Raw genomic sequence first — 12,511 nt, 5'->3', positions numbered from 1 at the left:
ATCCCTTCACCTTTGTCACCCAGCCATCAAACCCCTTTCCCTCTGACAGTTGTTGATTTGCTCTCTGTATCTATGAATCTGTTTCTGTTTTGTGTGTTAGTTTATTTTGTTCATTGGATTCCACATATGAGTAAGATAATAGGATACTTGTCTTTTTCTCACTAGCTTATTTCACTCAGCATAATGTTCTCTGGGTCCATCTATGCTGTTGCAAAAAGTAATATTTCCTTCTTTTTTGTGCCTGAGTTGGATCTCATTGTGTAAATGCACCACAGCTTTCTTCTTTGCTCATCTAATAATAGACACTTTGGGGGGGGGGTGCAGATTGTGGCTATTGTAAATAGTGCTGCAATAAACATAGCAGTGCCTATTTTTCTTCAAATAAGTTTTGGATTTCTTTGGACATATTCCCAGTAGTGGAATTGCTGGGTCATAACGCAGTTCTATTTTTAATTTTTGAGGTATCTCCATGCTGCTTTCCACAGTGGCTGTAGCACTCTGCATTCCCACTAACAGTGCTCCAAGGTTCCCTTTTCTCTACATTATTGCCAACATTTGATACACCACACTAACAAAATGAATAATAAAAGCCATGTGATAAAAACTGTATCAATAGATACAGAGAAAGCATTTGATAAAACCCAGCACCCATTTATGATATAAAAAAAAACCTCTCAGCAAAGTGGGAATTGAGGAAACATACCTCAATGTAATAAAGGCCATATACGACAAACCCAGAGACAATATTGTACTCAAAGGGTGAAATCTAAAAGCATTTCCTTTAAGATCAAGAACAAGACAGGAATGTCTGCTTTCATCACCTCAGCATAGTACTGGAAGTCCTAGCCACATGAAGCAGACAAGGAGAAATGAAACACATCCAAACTGGAAAGGAAGAAGTAACACTGTCACTATTTGCAGATAAGATGGTCCTGTATATGAAGAATCCTACAGATTCCACCAAAAACCATTAGAACTGATAAATTCAGCAAGACATAAAAATATCCAAAAATCTGCTGTATTTTTAGATCCATGTTTGGTGTGAGTAGCAGAGATCTTTGAAGAAAGAAAGAAAACAACCTCATTCACAATTGCTTCAAAAAGAATAAGACATCACTTTTAAATTGCATCTGTAATCTGGGTGCGTATACTTATGTAACTATTTATTAATATATCTGTACTCCCATAAAGCTCACCTACTGCTTAATGATTTCTCTCTTCAGGATGCAGCCACCAAAACACCTTCTAGTCCAAAATCTAGAAATCATTAAAAAGCGATATTAAATCACCACTGCCATGGACTTGTACTCACAGTCTCTGAGAGTCTGCAAAGTGCTAAGAGCCTAGAGGGCTTCCCCCTCTTTCTACACTTGCACTTCCCAATACATAATGTGCTTCTTCAACAAGTATCCCCTAGCCCTTCCCTAATAGTGTAAATTAATCTCATCTCTGTTGTCTCTACCCAGCATCTCATCAACACCATAGCTGCTGAAGAATCAGCACAACATAAATAAAGCAAGAGCAAGAGATGACAAAAAGTTGTGAAAACACAAGGAAATGTTTACCTCTGATGTGTGTATGTGTGCGTGCATGTTGTACATATACATATATGCAATTTATATGCATACATAAGCAAATTCATATACATATACAATTAAGAATTAGTGTCACCTGTAAGAAGATAATATATATATTTGTGATAAACATTTCATAGATTAAAAACCAAAGTCTTATGATATCAATAATTAATATCATGTAACTAGAGCGTACTCTCCATTTCCTGAAACTACATTCAGTTGACCAATTCTCTCTACCATGTCTGGGTTGTTCATGGGTTGGAAACATCTGAGGATCATTTCTGTGTGCTTTCTGACAGGAGGAGCCCACAAACGCAACAGGCCTGCCCCTCAGCTGGGTGGAAACCTCAGTCCTTCACCAGCAGCAAATAGGGAGGCCAGGGCTGTCTACCTGGGAAATCCTGTGTCAGCAAAGGATTACATAAAGCCAGTGGGACATAGTTCATTCTGCTTTTCCCTCTTAGCTACCTCTCCCCCTGTTCCTAAAACAGATTTTCCTCTGGCTTTGAAAGATGCTAATGGAGCGTTATTAGTCCAGGAAGCAAATTGCCCTGGAGGATCGTAATGACTTCTCTGCAGGGTGACATCAAACCAGACCATTTAAGAATAATGGAGTTTTAGTTCCTGTAGAGAGTCGGATTTGGGAGATAAATAGCAAGTGAAAGTCCCATGACATGTAAGAGAGAAAAGAAAGACAAGCTTTTGGATTTCTTTGGTTGCTGAAATCGTGTCTGGGGCCACTCCAAACATCTCCTCACATGTGAGATTTGAAGAAGGAAATGAAATATTTAAGACTGGCTTAAGCTCTTTCCTCAGGCTACTCTCCCACTGGCTGTAGATGAGAAAGACTCTGCAGAAAACAAACAAACAAAATACTTCTCTATAAACTAAACCCCTTTTTTCTCATACCCATTTTTTCTAGAAATCTTTAAACTGGCTTTGTTTTCTACTCTAATAAAACAAATGCCAAAAAAATTAAGTTATAGAAAGATTGACTGGATGAAAAAGCTATGGTACATTTACACAATGGAATTCTATGCTGCAGAAAGGAAGAAGGAGCTCCTACCTTTTGCAACATCATGGATGGAACTGGAGAGCATTATGCTGAGTGAAATAAGCTAGGCAGTGAAAGACAAATACCATATGATCTCACCTTTAACAGGAATCTAAACAACAAAACAAACAAGCAAGCAAAATATGACCAATGACACTCAAATATGGAACAGGCTGACAGGGTCCAGAGGGGAGAGAATCATAGGGGAAAAGGGGAGGGACTCACATGAATAAGTATAAAGGACACATGGACAATAATTAAGGTGGGGGGCAGAAATGGGAGGGAGGTGGGGAGCACTGCGGGGCAGGGCTGTGAATATAAAACAGAAAACTGTACTTGAATAAGAATTGAATTTAAAAAGTTACAGAAAGATTGTTTGGTGTCCAAAATGTGATTATTTTTAAACCATTATGAAAACACATTTGAAATTCTTGAGACTTTCTTAATGTGACCTATCAAACAAGGGACAAACTAGTGCATGCGGCCTTTAGGATATAACAACAGAGAGTGAAAACTGCTGCACATTTAAGGATCATATGCCCATAGGGAGTCTAAGATGGAAAGGAGCTGAGTTCATGTCTTTGTTCATATAGCCAAGAACAAGATAAAGATGTCAGGTTGATGGTCCAGGTCCTAGAGGGAAAGAGAGAGCCAGAGAGAGGTGGGGGAAGGGGAAGGCAGTGGGGAGAGAGGGAGAGAGAAAAGAGAAAAGAGGAGGAGGAAGAGGGGGAGGAAGAAAAGGAGAAGAAAGAGGAAGAGGAGGAGGAAGAGGGAAGGAGGAAGAGAAAGAGAGTTAGAGAATGAACAAAAGGCTTTGAACTAAGACAGACCTGGGGATAGCTAAGACACACATCTTCTCCATGTTCGCTGTGAGTAGCAGAGATCTTTGAAGTCCCAGAGACCACCACACCTGTGATTCCTTGTAATGTACTAACTGCAAGAACTTGTCAAGTCACAGAACATCTCTGATGTACCATTTTTAATCTGTCGATCTTGAGAATCTATCAGAGGACTTCAAAAGATGATGTTTAATATAGCATTTGGCATATGTTAATAAATAATGAGATCTGGCATAGACACTCAGCTTTTTTTAGTGGAATGAATATTATTAAACCTTTTGACATTCATAAATAACTTCCATCCCCCCACACATAAGAGTATGTGATGTTAGAATTTAACTCTATGTTTGACTTCAAAGTTCAAGTTCTTCTCAGAAGATGCTTCTACAGGTGCTGAGTTTGAGTCCCAGACACATAATCTTTCCTTGCTGACCTTTGCAAGTATTTCAATTTCATGGAATCATTTGCATATCTGTAAATAGGAGTAGCAAAAGTAAAGTGTCTATCTCTGTCGAGAAGTACTTGATAGCCCTGGCTGGTGTAGCTCAGTGGATTGAGCACAGGCCTGCGAACTACACGATCACGGTTCGATTCCCAGTCACGTGCCTGGGTTGCAGGCCAGTTCCCGGCAGGGAACACAGGTGAGGTGACCATACATTGATGTTTCTCTCCCTCTCTCCTTCCCTTCCCCTCTAAAGATAAATAAATAAAATCTTAAAAAAAAGAAGTACTTGATAAATCTGTCAGATTTTATCTTCTAATAGCCCTCCATTTTGCCAAGCCTCCATGTTGACCATCACTTCTGATAATCTATTTCATTCTAAAGCAACAACAAAATAAAATGTTAACATACAGAAAGGAAAATACAGTAGATCCCTATCCAGCAACACCTAGATTTCACGTACTAATGAAGTCAGCATTATTGATAAAGCTGGGGACTGGGGANGAACACAGGTGAGGCGACCATACATTGATGTTTCTCTCCCTCTCTCCTTCTCTTCCCCTCTGAGATAAATAAATAAAATCTTAAAAAAAAGAAGTACTTGATAAATCTGTCAGATTTTATCTTCTAATAGCCCTCCATTTTGCCAAGCCTCCATGTTGACCATCACTTCTGATAATCTATTTCATTCTAAAGCAACAACAAAATAAAATGTTAACATACAGAAAGGAAAATACAGTAGATCCCTATCCAGCAACACCTAGATTTCACGTACTAATGAAGTCAGCATTATTGATAAAGCTGGGGACTGGGGATGTGGCCGAGAACCAAACAAGCAAATAACTCTGCCCTTTTGGGCTTGGTATTTGACCGGCACATACTAATGTGCTAAATTTGTTTCAGGCATTTTTAAAGAAATGATCTCTCACAGGTATAGCTGGGTTCACTTTTCCATACCCCGTTCTCTCCTTCCACCCCTGAGAGCCTCCAGAAGTAGAAGGGCATCCCTGAGGTTGAGTCATAGTGTCGGGGTTCAGTCCTCCTTCCTTGAACTTGGTAGTCTGTCTTTCTTTTACATGGACTTTCTAAGACAAGCAAACACCCAGGAATGTTGCAAACAGACCTCCAGGAACTCAGGAACTGCCCCCCTGGAGCTCTAAAAAATTAAAGGAATGGATTCATGAGAGAGATTTTATGAACTGTAAAATATTTCCCAAATGCTCTTGGTCACTTCTTAGGTGCTGCCGCACATTACTGGGACCATACCTCACAGGAGCGCCTCAGCATGTTCTCTACTATCAGGTACCCCTTGACCAGCTCTCAGAAAGCTCTTAGTTCCCCACCAGAGGCCACGGCCAGAGGTCCTCAGCTCCTCACGCGGCATCTGGCCTCAAGTGCAGCCTATGTCTCAGGGCAGGGCAGGGAATCTGGCTTTCCAAGAGCTTTCCAAAGGTGTGAGGTGAAGCAAGCCAGAGTTCTAATGGGAGTCGGGGCTAAATTCTCGGCGAGGCAGACTTTGCCAGTGTGGGGCAGGAAACAGGGGACTGGAGGATGGATTCCTGTGTGACTCGTGGCTCCCGTGCGTGTCTGAGGCACAGGCCTTCTGCATGCCGTCTGGAAGCGCAGTGCTCCTTGTGCCGAGTGCTGGCTGCGTTGCTGCTTGGAGCGGAGCCAGCTGGCGCTTGTTTCCCGTCCTTCCCCGCTTCTCTCTGGACGCGCTGTGGTTCCACGTCCTAAAGGAACTATCCCCGTGCTTGCTTCGCCTCAGGCTTTCCCTAGGAAATCTGGGCTAATCCTTCTCTTCCCCCACATCCTTTTCTTCATTTCCCTGATTTAAAATGCCTGCAAAGTGGAAGACAGTCGACGAAGGTCTCAAAACCACTCAGATGGGAGCACCGAATATTCCCAAACACCCCCACATGCCTGATGGTGGTGTTTCCCATAGGCTGGTGTGCTGGAAAATGCAATTAGGGTATCCCCATCTGAAAAAAAGAGCAAACCGAGGAAGGAATGAGAAGGAGGAACTAGCAAAAATAACCTCACCCTTTCTTGCTCATATTCTACTCCAAAGGAAGAATGTGTGGCAAAGGGGATGCGCTGAAGTACGGGGGTAAACATTTCTTGTTTTCTCTTTCATGAATGCGCTGGTTTCTGTTTATAATGGTCCTTGGTGACTACTGTTAAAGAGAGTCTCTCGCTTTATTTTTTTCTCCAGCTGGCCTTGCCCTAGCTCTGGTAGTGGATGGTTTTCTCCTGCACGGTTACAGCAGCTTCCAAAATGAGTTCCTTCTCCTCTCTCCTGGCCAGGACCTCCTCCACACTGCAGCCAGGGTGTACTAGTCAGCTCAGACTGACATAACAAAAGACCACAAATTGGGGACTTAAACAACAGATAGTCATTTCTCATAGTTCTGGAGGCTGAGAATTTCAAGATCAATATGATGGCTGACTAGATTCCTGGTGAGGACACTCTTTCTGGCTTGTAGACAACCACATTCTGTCTGTTTGCTCACATGGGCTTTTGGGGGGCACATTTTGGAAAGAGGAAACTCACTAGTGTGTCTTCTTCTAGAGACACTGATCATCTTGAATCAGAGCTCTACCCTTAGGAATGCATTTAACCATCGTGCCTTCCATAGGTGCCCTTTCTCCAAATACAGCCGCACAAAGAGTTAGAACTTCAACATAAGCATTTCAGGGGGACATTTGGTTCATTACATTTCATCCATGGGACACCCCCCAAGTTTGTGTCCTTTTTACATGCCAAATACATCTATTCCATCCCAGCAGCCCCCAACGTCTTAATTAATTTCCTTATCCGTTCTAAATTCTGAAATGCAAAGTCCCATCTAAATATCACTAAATCAGGTATGAGTGAGACTCAAAGTAGGGTTCTACCTGAAGCAAATGACCCTGTGAAACCAGACAAGTTATATGCTTTCAAAATACAACCTAGGCCTGAGATAAAACATTCTAAAAGGCAGAAACTAAAAGAAAGAAAGGAATAAAGTGTCCCAAGCAAATTCAAAACCTATCGGTAAATTCTTATAGGTCTTAGGGATTCAAAATAGTCCCCTTTGGTTTGATGTTTGGGCCTCCAAGACCACTGAGATGGCAGCATCGCCTCTACGGCTTGTGGGGATGCCCTCGCCGCTGTCACGGAGGGCAGGCCAAGCCCCTGTGACAATGAGTGGCTTTTTCCTTTAGGTACTGGGCAGCAGCATCCTGACCCTCAGAACCAAAGAGGACTTGCCCTTTGAAACCAAAGAGGAACTGTTAGTGTAGGTCGTTAGATATTAATAAGGGAAGAAAGCAAGGGAATCGGGCCTTATTAAGCATAATCACCTGGGGAGCACGAGCCCGCTTGCTTCACCAAAAAAGTTATAGTTACACAGACTCCCCAGAGAACCACAAGTCCATTCCTTGCAGATCCCTGAGAGAAGAGAAAGAACAATCAGGAGGAAAGTACACACACGCACAGCAAAAGTTAACATGGTTCAAAGGGGAGGTGTCAAAATGGCAACGAAAAGGATTCATTGCTCAGGAGGTGGACCCATGAGACGCCCGTGAGACCTTGGGAAGTCGACTGGTTATTTTGGGAAAGCTTCTGGGCATTCCCAGGCCCAAGATAACACAATCCGAGGGAACAAAGCCTCTCTGCCCTAGGAACCAATGCAACCATGAGAGTCTACTAGCCGTATGGGCCCGTGGCAGGCTTCATGGTTTCCAAAGAACTAAGCTTTAATATGAACCAGAAACCCTGGACTCCGGCCTTTGTTTTGGCCTTAATAAAGACAAAATTGGCCTTTTTCCATGGGGGAACAGAGAGAGATGGGGAACTGATAACCCAGGGGCATCCTTCTATTTCCACCCAGATAAATCTTACCACACCACCGCCTCCCAGGCACGGGCCTGTGGAATGCTTCTCTCATGATCCTGGGAAAGAGCCCCACTTCCACCCGCAACCCTCTCACGATATTTAGTAGAAATGGTTTTAGTTCGTCATCTTTAATGAGTTTCAGATGACTTTTCAAAGCAATAACTTTTTTTACAATTACATACACTAGTGTAGATAACATTTTACTAAATAACATGCAATTGGACATATGCAATTAATATGAAGTACAATTGTCATAAACAGTGTAGGGAATGAATACATACAATACATAAAGGATTAGGAATACAAATTGGTAGCTACAATATAGTCATGGGGGTGTGAAAAAGCACAGACAATATTGTCAATGATATTGCACTAACTATGCAAGGTGCCAGGTAGGTATCTGAAACATCACAGGAAATGCTTTGTAATCTAGATGATTGTCTAACCTCTATACTGTATACATAAAACTAACAGTTTACATTAAGTACAAACTATAATTTAAAAATAAAATAAACAAGAAGTATACAACTCCAGCGACAAAGGCAAAGTAATATGACTTTGTCTAACTGAGCCAAGAAATTCACGTCATAGATGGACACATAAAACCAGAAGGAGGCAAACACATTTAATTCAGATAAATGTATAACTCCTTCCCTCGCCCCGATCCAATCAGGCAATTACAGAACTGGGCCAGGATTTCCTCCCACATTTTGTACATAAAACACAATTCTGCCACCAGCTGCTCACCAGCATTTTGTTTTCTCCTCAACAGACAACAAAATGACAAAACAGATCAGCAGAGGGTGATCTGCCAGCATAACCAATGAGATGCAACCCCCCTCCAACCAGCCTGTCGTCAGGAAGCCGTTCCCTGTTTCTAAAATAAGCCCTCTGAAATCACTGCCTTCCTGCATCTGCGCTTCTTCCCCAGAAAGAGAGATGTTCTCCCAACTCACAGGTGCCTGGGTGTGCGGAAGGAAGGGGACCGAGGGGGCGCGCACGTACCAGGGTGAAGGACAAGAGGGCAGTTACCCAGGTTTAGGGAGTAGAGGTTTCTGTACTTTCCATACCCCCAGTACAAGAGTGTTTAGTTCTTAGGTATCAGGAGTGTTTAGGAATGCAGTCGCCCAGCCTGAGAATCCACCTTTTGTTACGTCAGTTGCTATACTTTATTCTTCGATCTTATTCATGTTCCTTCTGACCTGACCTCATCTTGCCTGTCTTGCCCCTCACCTCCAATACTCGGTAAGAGCTGACCGAGCATGAGATGCTTTACATGCGGGAAAGGGGGTTGGGAAGGAGATGGTATTTCAAACCCAAACTGGCGGTAGCTGCTTCCGTCCTTCAGAGAGGAGGCACAATAGTGACAACGCAGATGTTACTACCCACTCCCTCAACGGAGATGGGGGGAGAGGCGGGTGAGGCAGAGGAAAGGAAGGAAACGTGGAGTCTCTGCCAGATCTACGCGCTTCCGAAGGGCGAGCCCAGGGCAAGACGGTCCATCACATCCCAGAGCACATTAATGAGAGAAAGAATTAAGGGCTTTTAAAAATTTATTTTAATGTTTTCAATTAAATTTATTGGGGGTAGCAATGGTTAATAAGATTATATAGGTCTCAAGTGTATAATTCTATGATATATCATCCGTATACTGGAGAGTGTGCCCACCAGCCAGAATGAAATCTTCTTTCACAGTGTATTCAACCCCTTTTACTCTTCAGTAACACTTCACCCCCACCTTTCCTTTGGTAACACCATACTCTTATCTGTGTCTGTGAGATACATACAATGGAATACTACTCAGCCACAAGAAAAGAGGAAATACTGCCATTTGTAATATACAGATGGATCTTAAGAATATCATATTAAGCAAAGTAGGTTATGGAGAGCCAGATGTCTCCACCGGGCTGTCAAGGAAAAGGCGTCCCTAGCACTCAATGCCCACTGTGATGCTGGCTGATGAATCCCTCTCTCTTGCCAAATTTTCAGTAGGGAAGGCCTTATAAAAGGCATTCGAGTTGCTTTCTAACTACTGAAATGCAGAATCAACCCTGCATTTTCTAGAGGAATTTAAATACAGAACAAAGTAAGCACATTGAAGATGGTGAAAAGACACACAAGTGAAAGGTTTCTGGAAGAGTATACGAACTTGAGAGGTTCAGCGTCCTAAGAATTTGCAGACATTGGCGAGGAGGAAGAGTCTTGGACTTCCTACATGTCATGAAATGGCGTGTTTGAAGCCAATTGTTTTATTAAGATCATAAAAGAGGTCACTGTAGCTGACGCTAGGATTACATAAATTTCAAACACCTAATTCATTTCACAGATAATTTTCTAATGTAAAATGTATGTGACTTTTCTAAAAAAGACAAATGAATCAAAATCGTATTATTAAAATAAATTATGACATACATATAAGACGGGGTGTCATTAAAATATAGGAAGGACATTATTGTGGTCTTCTCGAAGGTGCCATAGGGCATGACCAAGCAGGAGTGACAATGGGCCCTGTCAGGGAGTCAGCCCAGGTTTGACTGCCCCGTGTGGAGTCCTTGCCTCATGGCAGCAGAACAGCTGTCAGCTCAGTCCGAGCTGCCTGGAGGTGGTGAGCAAGCTCCCAGGGTCCTGTTAGAGTATTTGGGCCAGGGAGGGAGGGCCTTGAACTGAGCAAACTCGTAGATACCGAGCTGGGACAGTTTGCGCAGCCCTTACTATATAAATGAGCTTATTGTATAACAATACATTTATCAGTGTATTAAAAATACTTCTTATTAATAGTGGGCTTTGAAACAATTTTATTTTTTGTTTTGGTTACTCTATGCTACTAGTCTTTCTATGTGATTATTTATTTCTGTTTTTTAAAAGATTTTATTTAGTTAGTTTTACAAGGAGGGGAAGGGAAGGATAAAGAGAGGGAGAGAAGCATCAATGTGTGGTTGCCTCTTGTGCACCCCCTACTGGCGCCTGGCCTACAACCCAGACAAGTACCCTGACTGGGAATCAAACCAGGGACCCTTTGGTTGGCAGGCTGACACTCAATCCATTGAGCCACAACAGCCAGGTCTACTTACTTCTATGTTTTAAAAAGTATAAATACATGTTACTTTGGGTACAGTTTGGGGGGTCCGATGTGTAACAAGTGACCACTGGACTCTGGGGGATCTAGACATACGATGGAGTGATGGAGTGACATCAGTGTCCATGTCCCCATGGCCTGTTTATCATTTTGGCATTTGTCAGAGAAAAGTATCCAAACACTTCTTAGAACATTGTTATTCTGAGACAGACAGACCTGCTGCCAGAAAATCACAGTTGTATTTCCATTTCTGCAAAGAGAAAGGAAATTATGCAACGAAGTGTTCAGGTTGGGCATACCAAAGGGAGCCCAGCAAATGAATTATGGGCCGTTCTCCATGACGCACTACAACATGAATCTCCTGGAACACACAGACTTCAGCACTACTTGTGAGTTATACGGTCACTTGCAACTCAAGAAATAAATAGTTTCATTCCAATGTCTATATTATTGCACTCTCTTCTTTATATAGCCAGCCAGTTTAGCTATAAAATTTGACAGTCAATACATTTCTAAAGATTATATGGCTTCCCAGATTTGATTTGAACACATATTTAGCATTCCCCACCCTGCTTTTCAGGTAGAGTCAAAGAAGGTATCCCTCACATTTAAAAAATGGACACCCAAATTAAAGCAAATAGCTGAACTCTCATCAACCTATTCACCCATCCATTCATTTATTTACCCATCCATTTATCTACCTACCCATTTATTTCTCTATCCGTCCATCCATCTATCCATTGAGGAATACTTCTGGTAACGAATTCCACCTCTTCCACTTATTTATAGTATAACCTAAGGCACTTTAGGTAACCCATTTGAAATGGTGGGAATGATAACTTCTACGTCATATAATGTTAGAATATATTGAGTGCTTTCAATCATTCTTCTTTCCTAACTAGTTGAAAGAGAAACTATAGAAGCTATAATTTAGATGCCAAAAAATACTAGAATGTTTCAATGGAATGTTTCAATCCTTCAATCCTTTTCGGGACACCTGAAGAGGACTGATTGTTTAGGTAAGTCCTGAGTGGAATGTCCCCAGAGCTTCAGGACAGCCTGGAGTGTCAGGTTTCTGTAGCTCACTCAGGGAATACTCTTTACCTAGGTACAGCCCTACCCTTCAGAAGCTGAGCTAAATCACTTCAACTCTCTGCTGCGTTTCCCATCTCACAGAGAGAGATGAGACAGATTTTTTTCCTACCAATACATGTATCCAACACTACACCTCAGTTTTACTGGCAATTTGGTTGCAAATAGCAACACTACAAAGTATAGTTACACCTGGAATTACTTGATACTACCTATATCCCAACATGCATCGGATTGTAGGAGATTTTTAAAAATTGTTTTATTTTTAAAGTGCTCTTAGGAGGATTCCTGTCTCCTGTTATCCAAAGTACTTTGAACCCCTACAGCTAAGAGGTTCCTTGTGACCCCCTTTGCCACCACCTGGATTCTGCTGTTCATGGTGTTGATTGAGTGATTTCCAGTCAATCTGCCAAAGTAAATGTCCACCAATTCTACTCATGAATATTTGAACCCAAGGATTCACTCTGGGGGTTGGTGACCAGTATTGGATTTCCGTGGAAACCATAAGGAAATCTGTGACTCTGGTTATGCTGAAAAGTTCAATTCTTGGA

At 42.1% G+C, this 12,511-nt stretch overlaps 1 long non-coding RNA gene across 1 annotated transcript in view; it reads left to right on the top strand.

Annotated features, from left to right (window-relative positions):
* The window catches only part of LOC118989770 (uncharacterized), a 50,468-nt gene extending 39,901 nt beyond the window's left edge, over positions 1-10,567 (top strand). Inside the window, exons 3-4 of the long non-coding RNA XR_005067083.1 lie at positions 8,565-8,750; positions 9,859-10,567. This is a non-coding gene — a long non-coding RNA (uncharacterized LOC118989770). The remainder of the gene's footprint in view (positions 1-8,564; positions 8,751-9,858) is intronic.
* The last annotated feature ends 1,944 nt before the right edge of the window (positions 10,568-12,511 follow it).

This window comes from Sturnira hondurensis, unplaced genomic scaffold, assembly GCF_014824575.4.
Source record: "Sturnira hondurensis isolate 20B ecotype Veracruz unplaced genomic scaffold, ASM1482457v3 Scaffold0000780, whole genome shotgun sequence".
NCBI classification, from domain to species: Eukaryota; Metazoa; Chordata; class Mammalia; order Chiroptera; family Phyllostomidae; genus Sturnira; species Sturnira hondurensis.
This window is presented reverse-complemented; position numbering and strand designations above follow the sequence as displayed.